Source organism: Anser brachyrhynchus (genome assembly GCF_964034855.1).
Source record: "Anser brachyrhynchus genome assembly, chromosome: 17".
Taxonomy (NCBI): domain Eukaryota; kingdom Metazoa; phylum Chordata; class Aves; order Anseriformes; family Anatidae; genus Anser; species Anser brachyrhynchus.
In genome coordinates this window covers 7,749,435-7,766,080 of record NC_137710.1, presented here as the reverse complement: position 1 = coordinate 7,766,080, position 16,646 = coordinate 7,749,435, and the positions used below count along the sequence as shown (strand labels likewise).

The 16,646-nt window shown below is 46.9% G+C and overlaps 1 protein-coding gene and 1 long non-coding RNA gene across 26 annotated transcripts in view; one reads left to right on the top strand and one right to left on the bottom strand.

The window, feature by feature from the left end:
- FBRSL1 (fibrosin like 1) overlaps nucleotides 1–16,646 on the bottom strand; it is a 518,655-nt gene that overhangs the window by 108,706 nt on the left and 393,303 nt on the right. The window lies entirely within an intron of this gene.
- Nucleotides 1–16,646, top strand: part of LOC308179180 — a 63,562-nt gene that overhangs the window by 1,242 nt on the left and 45,674 nt on the right. The window contains exon 2 of the long non-coding RNA XR_013940205.1: nucleotides 72–16,646. This exon is cut by the window's right edge and continues 45,674 nt beyond it. This is a non-coding gene — a long non-coding RNA (uncharacterized lncRNA). The remainder of the gene's footprint in view (nucleotides 1–71) is intronic.

The following is a 16,646-nucleotide window of genomic DNA, read 5'->3' as shown; positions in this document are numbered from 1 at the left end:
TCCAGGGGATCTCTGCTGACATTTAGGAATTGATGGGTGTGTTTTTCCTTCTGCATCCTGGCTGACTGCAGGACTGCAGCGACGCGCCGGCTGCTCTGCTCTGACTGATCGCCTTCCCCTGCGCTCCTCCGCACGTAAAGGCAGTGAGGGAGCCTGCTCTGCCATGCCCGCGTTTGCATTTTAAAGGAGGGAGCCGCATTAACGCAAGCCCCGAAGAAACCTGTTGGACGAGGATGTTCAAGCCGCTTTCGCGGACCGAGAGCCCCACGCGGGATTTGCACCGGAGGCCGTATGTCCCGGGAGAACGCCACCTCTTGCAACACCCGGAGGATTTCTGTGCGAGCACGCGGGGATGGAGCTGCCCTTCCACGGCAGCACGGCGCCGGGCTCCCTGTGGGAGACGGGCCGGCCACCGCCACGGCTCGCCGGGCCCTGCAGCACGGGCGTCCCCAAGCCCTCGGCACAGAGCCCGGGTCACCGGGGTTCGTGGATTTACGGCACCGCTTCTCGTGAACCGGCTGGAGGGAGCGCACATGTGTATCTGCAGCGGGGGAGCTGGATGCCAGTCAGGGTTAATTCGGGATAAATTTACAAGAGTGCACAGCGTGACCCAAGGTACCTCTTTATTGGCCTGCTACAGGCCTGCTAAATACATTGGCCGACTACTACACATTAAAGCCACATGAGCTCGTATGTTCAGAACGGATTTTACAGGAAGACACGGGGATAGAAAAAGGAGGAGAGGCTGTGTCACAAATGACATCCAGATGTGAAAACACTGTAAATACAAACATCAAAAGGCTCACCCCTCCACATTTTGCGAAGAAGATGCTGGAGAAAGGACTTGCTGCATTTAAACAAATATTCCTGGTGAGAAAGCCCCGGACCCCGCTGTCCCTGCGCGCAGCACCCCCCGGCTCAGTGGGAATCGGCCGCTCACCCAGGCGGCCGCGCAGCCCTGGATACGGGGCAGTGAGCCCCGGTTCGGGGGAGGTGTTTTCCTAAGAAGTCCAGAAGTTGAAATCTAATAACTCCAATCTGAAAACGGCACTCTGAAAAGCACGTGTGTAAGCATGTGATTATTTAGATAAAGTCTCCAGAGCTATGACATACTCCTCGCTAGAATCAATATCATCCAGGGATAGCTCTTCAACCTCGCCAGCCGCATGAAATAAGTGAATAAACAGACGCCTTTTGAAGCCTTGGTATTTGCTGCCGGGGAGATACAACTGGCGTGAGAGCCTAGGAAAGTGAACCTGGTAAACCAAAGGTGCCTTGAAGCGGCCGGAAGAAATGCAAAGCTGCATCAGTGGCAGCCCTGCAAAGAGGCAGGGGCCGGTGGCCACGGGGTGCACGCAGGGTGCCATCCCGGAGGTTTATGTGGGGAATTTCTTGGCTCTGGATGGCAGCTGAGAAATTGGGGATGTACAAAACAAGGCGACGCACATCAGCGGTGCATGCTTAAACTTTCCTCCCAGAGCAGGGCCAGGCATCCCAGTGGTACGACGTGAAAACGAAGCCCGGATGGGGAGCACTTTTGTTTTCTCCTCATGCGGAGACGCTGACCACAAACACCTTGCGTGCAGCCGGCCCGGAGCAGACGAGGGACTGCAGGCCGAGCCTGCCTGATCTCTTCCAGGTGCTCGCTGGGGCTGTTGGCTTCCCCTGGCTCTGACTCCGGGCTGCAGCGTCACAGCCACCGGCTGTGCAAGCGGCATCTGCCCCACGTGGAAACCCTCCCCTGAGACACGACTGGACCAGGCGCAGCCAGCGCGTGCGATTGCACGGAGGGCTCTTCCCCCACCCAGCGCCAGACCACGCTTCTCCTTTCGGAGCTAAAAGCTTCAAGCATTTCGCGACTAGCAGCCCTCACCATGGAAGGAGAAAGCACTTAGCCGTGGTGTTGCATAAAGATGTCATGAGGAAATCAGGGTTTTACAGGGGAGAGAGTAGAAAAACACTCAGGAAGAGCTAGGAAAAACTCAGGGCTAGATTCAATAAGAGATGCCAGCCGCCTCCTGCTCTGTGTGCCCCCACCTGGGCTTCTGCTGGGAGGAAGCTGGAGAGAAGTTTTATTGAATCTTTTATTGAATCTGTCTCTAGGCTGGTAAATGCGCTAGGTACCCTCACCAGGCCCTAAAAATAGAAGGGAAGCGGCACGGGAATTTGCAGTGAAACTGTTAAAATATGCTCGGATTTGCTTTAAAAGAATGCGCGTGCCGGGAGAAGGGAGCGCAGCGGGGGAGCGCGGGGCGGCAGCCTGCCTGCGAGGCACCTGGAGCTGCCGCTGCCGAGGGTCCCGGCGCGCGGAGCAGGAGCTCGGCTGCAGCTCGGCATCCCTCTGCTCCCCGGCCGCCCCCAGCTCCTCTCCCGGGCCCGAAAACGGACGCACGCCGTGCGACGACGTGGCCGCCGGGGTATCGCGTTACTCGCCAAATCTATAGCAGCTCGAGAGCTTAATTTTGACATACAATTTTCACTCGCTAAGCAGAAAAGGGAGGGAAAGCCTGAAACCGTCTAAACAAAAGAATGTTTTTTTCCACTGCGCTTTCAAATGTTCATAAAGCGAACAGAATACAGTTAGAGCCGGCCCTTCGCCTCAGGGCATCCAAGGCTATGGCTCCAATTAAAGAGAACAAGGATACAGGAGGTGGTACCTCCAGTCTGATTGCTCTCGCCTGGGGCAGCGAAGCCTCATGAATAAACACTGTTGACTCTAACTCTCAACAAAACAATTACACATTTGTTTTTAGAATACATTTTCTTAGCCTTTCCACTTGCAATTTTGCTACTATAAACTAGCCAGGACAAGAATAAATACCTTTGTGATTCTCTAAACATCCTTGTAATTGCAGCACTTCACTCATGAATGTGTATTTCAACAGAAGAAAAGATCCCCAGCCATATGAAGAAACGCTTCTTTGAAGTAACCTTTCGAATTAGATGCAAAATATTTACACCTAATTATTATTTTTACAAGAACTCCTGCACACACCGGCGGCTCCAGGAGTGAAAACCTAAAGCGCAAACCTGGTTACCTCTGAAGAGCACGAGCACGAGGAGACCTGTCCATGGATGTTTCAGCCCTATGCTTACATGCCACAGGGCAAGATCTGCGTTTTGGTCTCCTGCCAGCTGTGGTCACCAGCACAGGGGCCCCCAGGTCCCCACGAACCGGTGCCCTGCACGCCCTTCTGCGAGCAGCCTGCAAACAGGCATGAGGAGGACGCTGCTGGGAGGTGAGGGGCTGCTGCTGCGCCTGCCCGCCTGCTCCTGGATGAAATGGGAGGAGTGGTGAGGCTTTTGGTCCGTTTTTGTTTTTCTGCTGATGGTGAGGTCTAAACCAAACAGGCAGTGAATGGATCCCTGTGGGAGTGGGTGCGCTACTGCCTCCGAGCCCAAGCACCCAGCTGTTGGAGCTGCCAGGACAAAACCCGGAGCTTGTATGAAGGCAGAAGAAAATAGCCCCAGCTGGCCCTTACCGGCTTGGTTTTCCAGTGAGGATGGGTGCAGAAGACCAACAGAATGCTGGTTTCCTTCTGAGGATGGTGGCAGAAGAAGAGAGATTCACACAACTTTCAAAGGTTTTTCCCAGAAAATGAACCTATTGCTGTGAAGCTGAACAGCCAAGTGCCACCTACCGCACAAAAGACTTTGGCCAATAAATACACTTTTTTAGAAATGCTTCCTAACTAGGTTATTACCCTCCTTCTCTCTGTTAGCTTACGATGAGAAAATATCACAAGAGAAGTGGAGAGTCTGCTAACCCGGACAGGAGACTCGGGCTGGGGATCAGGAGCAACAAAGCCATGCATCGAAGATACTTGTTCCACGTTCAAAGTCAGGAGACGAGTGATGCTGCCTGCTCCTATATGTTATTTATATATTATGTTAAGCAACAACGTGCAAATGAGCCGGAGTACAAAATATCAGCCACGCAAGATGTTACAGTGCAGTACTACACAGCACAACAAAGCTAAGTGACTCTCCGTATGGGGGCCTGTATCCTAGGAGTGTTTATACTTGACTGTATAATTGGGACCACAGCCAGCTCATCCTAAAATATACAGCATGAGTATGGTTAGGCATCGCATCTGTAACATATACAACTTTAGATGTCAAAGCATCTTTGTTTGAAGTCAACAGCAATAAAAACTGCATTTGTACGAGGGCTTAGCATGTGGGAATACATATTGCTAAACCAGGATGTTAACACATGGCCCTCCTTAGTTTACTGCTGCCAAAAGTATGCCTTTCAAAATTGAAATGAGCATGCCAATAATCTGTAGGATATTTTAAAACTTGGAGAAGTCTGTGGCAATCATCCAGTATTGGAGAAAACTCTTTTTGGGCAAATTTACCTTTGGTAGTAACTAGCATAATTCCTACTTTGAAAGATTTGGGTCCTTCACAAGTATGGACACACTATATAGGTATAAAAAAAATAATCCATGTAAGGATACTTCTGTCATGTTTCATTTTGCAGAACCTTAGATACTAGTCATTTAGTGACTAATGTATTTATTGAAATGACAACAGATGTTTCAAATGTATACAAACCTGTCTTTTTAAGGTCACTATCTTGATGTTATTTCATTAAGGCACTCTGAAATTTTATCAGAACTGTCTTAAGCTCATGGGTTTTCTGTAAATTCCCTTTCTGGCTATTAAACTTTAAACAAATATTATGATTGTATTCCAAAGGCTTGAATGGGCTGATGATTTTGAAAGTGCTACTTTGGCATCATTGTACAGCTCCATTCTTTTATGTATGTTTTGTTAAAACACAAAGAAACTCTATTTATGAAAAGTCAGTCTTAAATCTATAGTTTGTGAAGCCATAATTTGTGGTTGCAATTGTGGTTAATTTAACAAAGAAAGTCTTTTGGTTCACAGTGCACCATACTTACAATTTTTCATAAACTATCAGAGCAAAAGAAACCCCTTCAACATGTCAGATATATGATGATCCAGCAATGTTGCAATTTTCCAACTCCTATTTTGTGGTATACCATATTATATGCACAGGAATGCTACATCATTTATTCTGGAGCACAGCCCTGTAATTATTGCTGGCAAACTACTAATTACATACCGCCATCAAATCTAACAATTTTCCCAATAAAAAAAAAAAAAACTACTTTCGTGTGGAAGACAGCAAATACAGCCATGCGTGCACGCATGTTTTTATTTTAACACACATGCCATGCGGTATTCGTGATTCCCCACTCCCGTGTGCTGCACCCAGAAGGTCCGTACCAGCAGCGGCGTTACGCGCTCTTTGCGCTGTGGTTCAATGCCACGGGACGCGAGAGGGCTCAGCTGTGAGCTGTGGTTCTGGGCCAGAGCCTCCTCCCATCCAAGGGCTGAAACACTCCGCTCACGTGGGTTTTGCCTTGCTCTAATTAAGATTCAGGCCCTGCAGATGAATATTCAGACCCTGGGGGTCTAGAGCTTGAGTCCCCCAAATTCCAGGATTGTTGTGTCTGGAATTTTGTCTTTGGATCATCTTTGGAAACCTCAGTGTGGGCCTACTTCTGTGTCCTCACCGAGAGCCGTGGATTAGCACAGCAGAGGAAGCCTCTGACCCAGCCAGAAACCTGCTTCTCTGGAGCCCGGGGAGTTCTGAGGGACACGGCTAATTTCCCTTGCAGAACCGCATGGGTTTGAGCTGCTGCTTGGAAAAAAGGAGGGACTGTGGGGAGGAGAGAACTTGCCATATTGCCCCAAAGACAAAGTCCTACGTGCTTGGGCACTTCCTGAAATCAGCCATGGATCTGGCAGCTTGGAGCAGGTCCATCGTTCCCTTGCAGCATGGGCAGAAACCCATCGGGCACGCAGTGAAATCGGTGAATGCTTCTACTCGAGGCCACCCATGTCCAACGGGCTCGAGTGAAGGAACACATGCCTGTCCCGGGCAGGGCTTTGGGATCTGCATCCTCGTGGGGAAAACATGGGGTGAAGTGGGAGCCGACAACAGGATTGCGACCCCACAGGGCAGGAGCCACCTCCCCGGCCGCGCATTCGGCCCTGGAGGGCACCCTAACGCCGTGGGCTGCCCCTGCAGCCGAGGGCAGGGGGAGAAGCCAAACCTAGCAGCAGCTCCTGCTGATTGCTTTTCTTCATCGACAGGCGCTCCTCCTGGCTGCCGGGGGGTTGTTTTGACAGGCAGAAGAAAGGGAACAGCACGGATTCCTCCCCTTACACGGCTTCCACCGGACTCGCCTCCCCACGCGGTGTGTTTGGGACTTGGCAACGCAGAGCTCTGCGAGCCTCACTCCCTTTTTAAAACATGACAAACAGCGTGGGTATGTGAGACAATTTTCTTAATCTTTCTCAATTTTCTCCAATTTCAAAACTGCGGTTAAAATTGACTGTGGAGCAAAACCCTCTCCTGCTTGTTTGGAGGTATGGAGCTTGCTGCACACGTTGGTAATAACGTGTGAGATGAAGCAGCCCGGTGTGCTCGTGAAGACTGTCAGGAAAATGCCCGTGGAGCACAGGGCCCTGAACACCTCCGAGGCAGCACAGGGCACCGCTGCCAGCACGAAGCTGCACGTAGCCGCAAGGTCTGGCACAGTGCTGGTAAAGCACGGGCTGTTTACTGCAGTTGTTGGCATTTACTCCTCAGTGTCCTTAGAAGCTTCAACGAGAGCAAAGCATGCTTTGCATGCCAAGCAAGTTGGCTGATCTTAGCCATGGCCTTGGTCAAACACAAGGAAATGCTTGACAAGGGAACTGCAACTAAAAACACTAAAAAATGTTAATAGAAACTTGCAGCTTGCAAGTTTAGTGTCATACCTGGAGCCTGATGGTCTTTGGAAACTACCTTCAACATTAATCACAGCGGGAGTTCTCAGGCACCAACACTCCTTTTTCTATCTCTGTCTTGTTTATTTTGCAACTGCAGAAATGGGCTGATTTAAAGAAGGAAGTGACAGGTATAAGACCCAGCTCACAGGGATAACTCTGGAGAAAGAGATTTTCTTCCATGAGTCTACTTTCAGGTTTGCTACTATCAGTCGAGGATTAGGCAGCTAACATGGCATCTCTGTTGACACGTTTTCTCCCCACAGCTAAGGCAGCTTAACTGCTTTATCCAGCAGAATATGCAATGGTTAACCAGATACGTTCAAAAAAGAAAAGTAGCTGCTACTTATTCATTTATAATTCTGCTCTTAGTATTGAACTGGAATCCACAAAGAAATAAGCACCCAAAACCCTCATGCCTCTGAAATATGCTCACAAGAAAAGCCTGAATTATTGCTAGAAAAATAAACGAACAGAAGAAGTCACTTGGCTAGTCTTGCAAACGCACAGAATCCATTCAAGATCTTGCATATGTTTTCTTCTTCAGCATATACACATTACAAGGATTAAACAGAAAGAAAAACTTACAGCTTTGGATGCACTTTGTGTCTCAATACCAAACGCAGCGCTATCTCTGCTGCAAGGATTATCAGGGCTACCCCCCCATGCAGCTGCCAGTCCCTGCGGGCTGTAATTCAGCTATCCTCCTCTCACTCTATCCATCACATTTACACAAATCCCCAAGGTGGACTGCCTTCTAAATGTCTTTACCTTGTGCATTATCCTGGGGCTTAACAATCCAATATTGGTGCAGCCAAGGATAATTACTCTCCATTGATGATAAAACACCCTGAATCCTGTCAGGCATGGCAATTTGCATCTTACAGTGCCGAGGATCAATAGATACAACAAAGGAGTGAAACCTGATTAGATACCGCGGCCTCTCCACGGGAAGGGAAGGGCTGATTGTTTTGCAGGGTTGAAGACCTGGTTAAAAGGGAAACGGAGGTTTCCCATTACAGCACGGTCCCCAAACCTGCTGTTTGCCTGGAAACTGCTGCAGGGAGTTCAAGGCCGGAGGAGAAAGCAGGCGAGCAAACAACCAGGTCGTACAGGCTCCTGGCGAGGAAGGAGCGCTAACGACTTGTGCCACGGCGGCTCCTGCAGGCTCCCAGTTCCCCAGGAGGACACGGCAGACATGGCTTGTCTGCAAGTCCACGGGTTCTGCTTTCTCCCCAGTTTTCTAGGTGGCTGGATTTACGGTGTGAAGAGGTCAAGTAACCAGTTCGCAGCCACACACTGCTTCATTAACTCATCTGGAAGCTGGCTGGGGGGAGTCGCAGTTGATCTGTTTCTGAAGCATCCTCGCCGAACGTGGGCCCGGAGAGAGCTCCTGCCCTGCTGACAAGGCTGCAGAAATGTCATATATATTTAAAACAAGGGATTGCAGGATTTTTCAACCACAACTAACCAGGTAAGCAGATGTATGAAGGCGGAGGTGGAATAAAAAATTATCCCAAGCCATTTAGCAGTCTCCTAACACTAATCTAGCACTGAATCTGATGGAAGATAAGAGAGGTGGGTGAACTTCAGTTCCCACATTTAATCTAGGGAGACATCACAAGCTTCCTCCTCTTCTGCCTTTACTTGGAGGCCAGTAAGACACTGACAGACAGCCACACTGTGGGCTCCCGGCAGAGAACACCTTCCCGTTTGGACGTGATCCCCACCGCAGACGCTCCCTGGGCGCAGCCGTGCCCATCTCCCCCAGCACGGCCAGGTGAGCGATACCAAAGCTCAGCCCTGGGCTGGTGGCCGAGAGCTCCCGGCATGGATGTAGCTAACTGGGTTAAATCTGGCTTTTTATTGGGTTTCTGGTGGCAGAGCTACATTAAGCAGGGATTGCAGCTCTCCGCGCTCTTTCCAGACGGGAAGAAACGCAGACCTTCCTTCCGTGGAAATTAATTAGTGAAGGAAAAGTTGAATTTGGGGGATTCCCAACTGTGTGAAGGACAACGTTTTAAAAAAGCCTTGAAACACGAGTGATGCAACAAATTAAACAGCATCAAGAAAAGAGCTGGGCACATCTTTTCGGAATGTGTGCTCTGAGGCTGATGGAGAGGGGCTCAAAGCAAGAGGAGGAAAGAGAGGAAAAGAGAAAAACTCTTCAGAAACCAGCTGGGAATAGTCTGCTCTTATCAAAACACGCTGCTGACACAGACCTGTCACGGAGCCAACATCTGCTCCCAACTCGCGGAGTCAGTCCGAGGCATGCTGAGTGTCTACGGCACACTGAGAGGCAGGAGCACCGCGAGTTGACTTGGCATGTTGGATGTAAATGAGAGGAGCTTCTGAGAGCACCAGTGAGCTCAAAGGGAAGGAAACTTGCTCCTTTGATGGATTTTTTTTATTTTTTATTTTGACCTACAGGCAAACTCGCAGATTTTCTCTGCACAAAGGAGTCTCTTCCATCGGGGGAAATGGAAAAATGCTGGAATCTGGACCTCTACACATATGGTGGTGTCTACTAAAGCCAACAGGGAGGTTGCATATGGCAAGCCTGAGAAACTCAGGCTCATTAACATTACAGTATAGGATTATCACTATTTTATGGTCCTAAGGATCTGCCTCTTCCATCTTGATGATTTATTCGGTTGTGCCATCTAAACTCCTATGAGTAAATTTAATATTTGTGGCAAGTACCAACACTGCATCTAAAACCCCGTTGTCTCCTTCACCTGTGCAATGGAGTAGAAGCAGGCTTGCTCACCCCGACCTCCTAACAACACAAAATCTATCCTAGACACATTACCTTGAAGGCTTTCACTCCCATTGCCTGCTTCAATCTGCAGCATTTTTGGGGTACAAAAAAGGATTTGCAGACAATCTGAGACAAACCCGCTATGAAACGGGTTGCAACTATCCCACCTAGGCTTTAAACAATGCCTGTTTTAAATTGCTCTAATTCAGAGCAAAGAACCCCAAATTGATGAGCCTGGTGTCAATTTGGTACTGGTGCAGTTTGAACACAAGAACCGATTTCTACCTGTGTACACCGATCATCGTCCCCCAGGCGCTGTGGTGGGCACCCCCTCTGCAGCAGCCCCCAGACCCCCCCGAAAGTGTGGTGTCCACAGAGGAGAGCGGCTCTCCCAGGAGCAGCCAGCTCCTGGCATCGCCTGCGCCTCTGCAGCCACGCTCCAGATCTGTATTGCGCCGTGGGAACCCATCGCTCATCGGGCAGAAAGGGACATTATTACGGCTTTCCATCTGTCAGTACCAAGTGAAATGTAACTTTGCATTGGGCTCTCCACTCTGCGCTCAGGCACGGAAGATTTAGAGCCTGCTGCTCTATTTCTGAAATGGGAAATTGGAAGGAAGCTGCTGAGTCAGGGGCCAATATTGCCAGCTGCTTCTCCCCGGGGAAAACCACTAATCCCCTCAGATGCACCTGGGTGCGATTGATTCCTCAGGATTCCCATGCACTCGCGCAATCTCCGACTGTCAGGGGCGCATCGATTTGTTCGTTGGCGGAGTCCAGAATGGATGTAATGGAGGTGATTGCTATGGGTGGGTGAAGATAAAACTGTCTGAAATAAGCAGCCATTAGAACCTGAAACAGAGCAGCTCCGCCACCCGCTCCTGCCCTTTGCAAGGAGGACGGTAACGCTGTCACACGCAGCTAACGCAGGTGAGCAGAAATGTGATGAATTCACAGGGTGTAATAAACCTGATGGAAACCGGCTTAAAATAGACTCGTAATAATGCATCCTCTTGCAACACAGTGCACTCAAGGACATTGTCCTCGTGTATGGTGAAAGAAAACAGAAGGAGAACATAAATGTGGGGACGTCATAAACACCCACAACCAAGTCCTTAACAAGAGCATCCTATTAAAGACAATGATGCTGAACCCTTGGAAAGAAATGTAAATTAGCAAAACTGCTAGCCACAGCTTGCCAGGGAAGCTTCTGGTCATCGTTAACTGCTCCACACAATTGGAAGGGAGAGGAAAAAGGTCAGGATAAAGACCTATTTCCCTATCATTTCAGCACATCACTCTTCATGTAAGCACCCTGCTGACCAGCCTTCTCCCAGAACTTCTCAGCGATTAGCACCATGCTGTTTCTGACTGCGAATTTGAACAAGAGTAGCACAAAGCTATCAGCAGGGACTTCAGTGATCAGAAACTGCTCAGCCAATTTTCACTATCATTTTTCCCTTGTCAAACAAATGCCTATTGTCACAGGGCCTGCTCCTGTGGCATGGTGAGAGCTTCGGCAAATTGCTGAGACCCCTGTCTCTTGATTTTAAATCCCTAAAACGTTAGCTCTCACCTTATAGACTAACAGATGAGCAAAGGACAGGGAGCCAGGAACCGCTGGAGGTAATTCTGGCTATTGATGTGCAACCGAAGTGTCCTGGGCTCCCTGCCCCTGTCTCAAGCCTGCAGCAGAGGGATGGAAGATAACAGCATCTCCCCTGCAGCAAGGTGAAGGGAACCTCAGTTTTTTTAGGATGCACAGCTTGTTCAAACTACAGGTCTTGGACCTGAAATTAGAAGTAACAAAAACTGTGGAAACTACTGCTGCAGCCACCACATACATAAGGCCGCCAACAGAGATTCCCAGTTAAAAGAAGGCAGCGGGATTGTATTTAGCTACTTCACAGAAAGATTTCCCTTAACCTGCAAAATGGGTGCTGTGCCGTCGCTGACGAGTTTTCTCCCTGCGGAAGCCCGTTCTGCCTGCCCGCAGCCCAGCCCTGTGCTCAGGTCGTGGTCCTGTCCTTTATGAGGTCACCGTCAGCTGTGATGGCAATGTCACCACCGATGTGACACCGTAACGCAGCCACACGGCTCTGGAGGAAGGGGAAGGAGAAGCAGCAGACAGGCTACAAAGTGCGTAGTCCTGATTTAATGACAAAGATACTCGATAATTAGCAGAAATAACATGGGCCCTACAGGAAAACGTGGGAAAGATACATGGATCTGGACAAATGTGGGATATAATTTCAAGCTCCTTCTAGCCTGCAAATTGCTTTTCAACACCACACATATTGCATTTTTCCTTAAACCAGCCACTGTAGAGGCCATGGCATTGTGTAACAAGAAGAATGGTCAAACACTATTTTAACATGTCTAGTAAGGCTGAGTGCAATACTTATATATATATCAGAACAAGCAATGTGCCGAAGTGCCTGATGATAAGGAAGAAATGTGTCCTCGATCAAGAAAAACCAGTTTAATGTGCACACTGGGAGCAGAGTATTACACAGATAGCGCTTTCTCCTGGCCATGTGAATTTAAGGAACCCCTGCTGGTAACTGAGATTCTTTGCAGACAATCAGACCAGAAATGAAACGTTATAAATTCTTAAGGTACTGTACAACGTGAAATACATCCTCACATTTTACACAAAACCAAGAAGGGAAAGATACCATGTAAGCATCTGAACTCCCATACAACAAATGCCATTTCAAGCATCATTTATTATGCTGCCTTTCACAGACTTTTACAATCCTCAATATGGTTAGCAATTCCAGCTGACTCGTAAAGCGGTTTTAAAATTCATCACTGAAAAGAATGTTTATCTCTGTGTTTTCTCCAGTTCGGGAGTAAAATTAGACTCTTAAAACCTGGGGATGGTGTGTCTTTAATTTTGTTTAGAACAGAAAATAACTGTGATATGAAAGGTTTAATGAGGTTAGAAATCTAAAAGGAAATGGAGTGGGAATAGATTATCAAGAGAAATAAAGCCAACCGCTGGAGAGTACACTAATATTAAATATTAGGTTTCTAAACCAAATATATATAATCCATTTAGGGACTTAATGGTGGTTCTCAGAAGCACATTTATCTACAGCTTATGGTTCAACAACCAATATTATAACTCCATTTGTCATTGTTAGGTGAGGGGAATGGATGTCAGGGAGGCGAGGGTCAGTAGATGAGGAGGAGCTCGGCGGGGGCTCAGCCACCGTGCGGCACCGACGGCGCTTGGAGGGGAAGCACTCACCTGCTGCTTTCTGGCTCTGCACTCAGGCTCTGCTGGCTGCCCTGGAAATGTCTCCTTACTAAAATACTCCTTTTTCTCACAAAGAACAAAGGGAACATACTCAAGCAGGGGTTTGCCTTAAATTGGGCTTTATACGCAGTTTTTCATTCAGCACGATACTTCCACGTGTGCCCAACTAAACGTGGGATTACGTACTTGATTAAAATTAGCTACATGCTTAAACTACTTGATGAATTGGGTCATTAGATACCTAAGTCAATACCAGATAAGGAGCTCTGGAAATCAAGACAAACTGAAAACTCAGGAATGGATTTTGGTGCTTAGCTTTTGGTGCCCGCGTTAACACACCTGCAGGACCAGCGGAGATCTCAGGGAGCCTCGGGCCGTTCCCACCAGGCCGTGGTCCTGCCTTGACTTCAGGTCGCTGCATTAGTTTGGTTATTCTTTGTGCTTCCCCTGCCTGGCTTTTCCTCGAAGATGACATGGAGGACACAGAAGTGCACTCCTTTCTCTACGACAGCCTCCAGATCTGCTCCCTCTCCAGCCCCGAAGTTCTTGGGCCAATTCTTGGTTGACTGAACTCTTGAAGTCACCAAGAATGGGAGCGAGCCAATGCAATGTGCTTGTCTGGGGTGGTCAATACAAAGCAAAACATACTCTGCTGCAAAGAACATGAGCCTACTTCCAGCACAAATGCTTTTTGCTATCAGTGAAATTTTGAGGAAACTCATGGACTCCACGTAGCGCCATATGTTGGCTATCACTCTGCTCCTAGGCTGAGTATTAGCGGGTTTTTACTACTAACACCATCAATAACAGCAAACTGAATTAACTGCAAGAGCCACAAATCCATCCTCTGAGTGGTATGACCAAATTCTTTCACATAATTTGCCTGAGTGACAGAAAAATATGTTGCTAGCATAAAACAAGTCTGGAGACTAAAAATACTTTTAATTCTGCAAAAAAAAATAATGCAGAGTTTCCTCCTGACTTCAGCGAGCTTTGAATCAGGCCCTCAGTTCAGAGAAGTACTTCATTTCGATGCTTAGCTTGAACTGAAATCAGTTTTGCTGAATGAAACCTGTAAACTTTTTACAGCGAGCACAAGGAAGCAGTTTTTCCACATGACATGTCATTAAATTGTGGAATTCACTACCACAGGATGTTGCAGAGGCCAAAAATATAAATGAGTTCAAAAAAGATTAGACAAATTCACGGGGGATAAGTCCACCAGTGGCAATTAAACACAATGGTCTGGATCCGACCTCTGGCTCAGGAAGTTCCTAAGCTGCCGATTGCCAGACGCGGGGAGGATAAGAGCGGGGAGAGGCTCGCCCCGCACAATCCTGCCTCTTACAGACTTTCCTGAGCATCTCCTGTTGACCACTGCTGGAGCAGGGATTTCTGTGCTAGACAGACTGACCCCAGAGGTACTTCCTATGCTCTCTGAACCGTTTGAATCCAAACAAAGCTCTAAAATTTGTTGCAAAGCAGGGAATTCGGTAACGTGCTGCTTTTTCACATCTTGAAAAGTTTTCCATGATTTTCAATGACAAACAAGCCTGAGTAATCATTTCAATGACAAACAAAGTATCTCACACTTCTTGCCACCCCCATTTAAGGAGATCCAAACAAAATATTAAACATAACAGAATAAATTGTTTATTCCTATTGGTATAATGCAGCTGTACTACTATTGTTTTGTTCTTTCAATCAAATTTTGATGAAACAGCTGAACATATTCAGCAGAGTTACTTCACTCATATTCCTTCAAGTAATTTAAACAACACCGTGTCCAAATGTCTTGCAAAAGTAGAATTATTGCAGCATTTTATGCAGGAGGAGTTTGCCTCAGTAGAGCGCAGACTTACAGGGACATAACTCTGAGCTCCAGAGCTCCTTCTCAGACTTATTTACAGTGCAATTCTTAAGTCTTATGATTGTTGGTGCTTTTCTTGAAGCCCATCTCTAAGGGTAATTCTGTGAGAATCTTTGTGTTCGATGAAACAGAAAATGATAAATTTCTAGCACTGTGAAGCTTAAAAATGTGATCTAAATGCATTCCCTCATCCCCCAAAGGCTGTGGTAAGGCAGAGAGAAAGACCTCATTTAAAAAACGATACCTCCTCCTTCCCCTGAAAGACAAAACGTTTTCTGAGACCCACGACATTTGATGACGTGGGGCAAATCTACTTACTAGACGCAACCGAGTCCCAGATCACAAGCACCCAGATGTAGCTTAAATTTCCTATTCTATGAGCCCCAAAATAGCACACGTTCTGCATCGAGTTCCTTAGCCTGGTAGCTCAATTATAGAGCATGACACAGATTTGGAATTAACCTGTGTAAGTTTGTCACAAGACGTAAGGAAAACATCACAAACAAAAATCCTTGGTTAACTGTTAGCCAGAGACCTCTAATTAGTTAGCCTAATTCACCATAACATCCTGCCTATGCACAAATTTCCAGTGGATTTTTTTTTTTTTTAATACAAAACCAAGTTTGCTAATGCCAGGCAAACTTACATTGGTTGTTTCAAATCAAATTTGATATGAGTCTGGCTAAATCTAAATCAAGATCAAGATAAATCTATATTAACCTGATTTAAAAAGAAAGAAAGATGTCCATGCTGGGTTTTGCATAATTTAAGTTCAATGGTTTAATGTTCATTTGTACCTTTCTCATTACCTTGAGTTGTACAAAAAACTTCCAAAATGTTTTTAAAACAATATGTATATATACCCAACGAGATTTTTTTTACCCCTTCTTCTAACATAAGAGGCTTCACAGCAGAAAGCCTGGTTTGTCCGTGGTCCTATGTCATAAGCTTTGGAGATGTGTGCTGTAAGCTCTTGAACCTTAATAAAACTATCACTACCAACAGCAGACATAACACTAAAAATAGTTTAAATAGAAATATTTTCTCCTCTCAAGCTTTCCATCTGATGATCCCTTGTGGATGTGTGATTTCATGAATTCCTCAGGTCCCTAAGAGCCTGCTGGACAACGCACGGCTGGATGTCTAGCAGAAAATCACAAAGATTTACAGAACAAACAAACTCCCTGACTTCCCCACTCAGCCTCTAGGTTTCTTTATAAATCACACTGAAGTACACAAGCCTCTATTTTCCTTTTTAAAGCTACCACCTATAGACATCACAAACATTTGTTTCTTTCAGTTTCTATTAGTGGTGAGCTTTAAGAAATTAAAAGAAGGCATGAGCAGGACCAAAATGGCTTTGGTGCCATTTGGAATGCAGACATCAAGACGAATGCTAGCAAAGCATCAAGTTCTTTAAGTAGATCTAAACTATTTTCAGTGTTATTTTATTCAATTTGTAGCATCAGACTTAGTTGTTTTCAGGTCAGATACCAGAAGCCATTTGGTAACTAAACACCTCCTTAATTTCAATCAGAGCTAGGCTATGCTAATGCACTGCAATTCTAGCCTTTTCTGCTCCTGTTGTCTTTCCCTAATTTGCTTTTTGTCTTTCAGTCCCATGAAAATTCCTTACGTGACAGCATTAACATTTCTTCTCATGCCCATCAGTCGGCAACACGCTGACTAACTATGACAAGTTACCCACACTGAGCTCAAAAGTATCCGAAATCAGTGCGGTGACCCCAGAAAAGTCCAGGCAGCGATGGCGTTCCCCACTTCCAAATTTTGTTTCTTATCCCCTGGCAGTACACTTTTCTCCTATTTATTGAGAGGCAATGGGAAGACAGGAAGAGGGTTCTTTGGTGACTTTTAAGAAAGGTTTTGTTTCGAACCGATGGCAGCTTCTATTAAGACAGAAACAAAGAGACGGAGCAGAT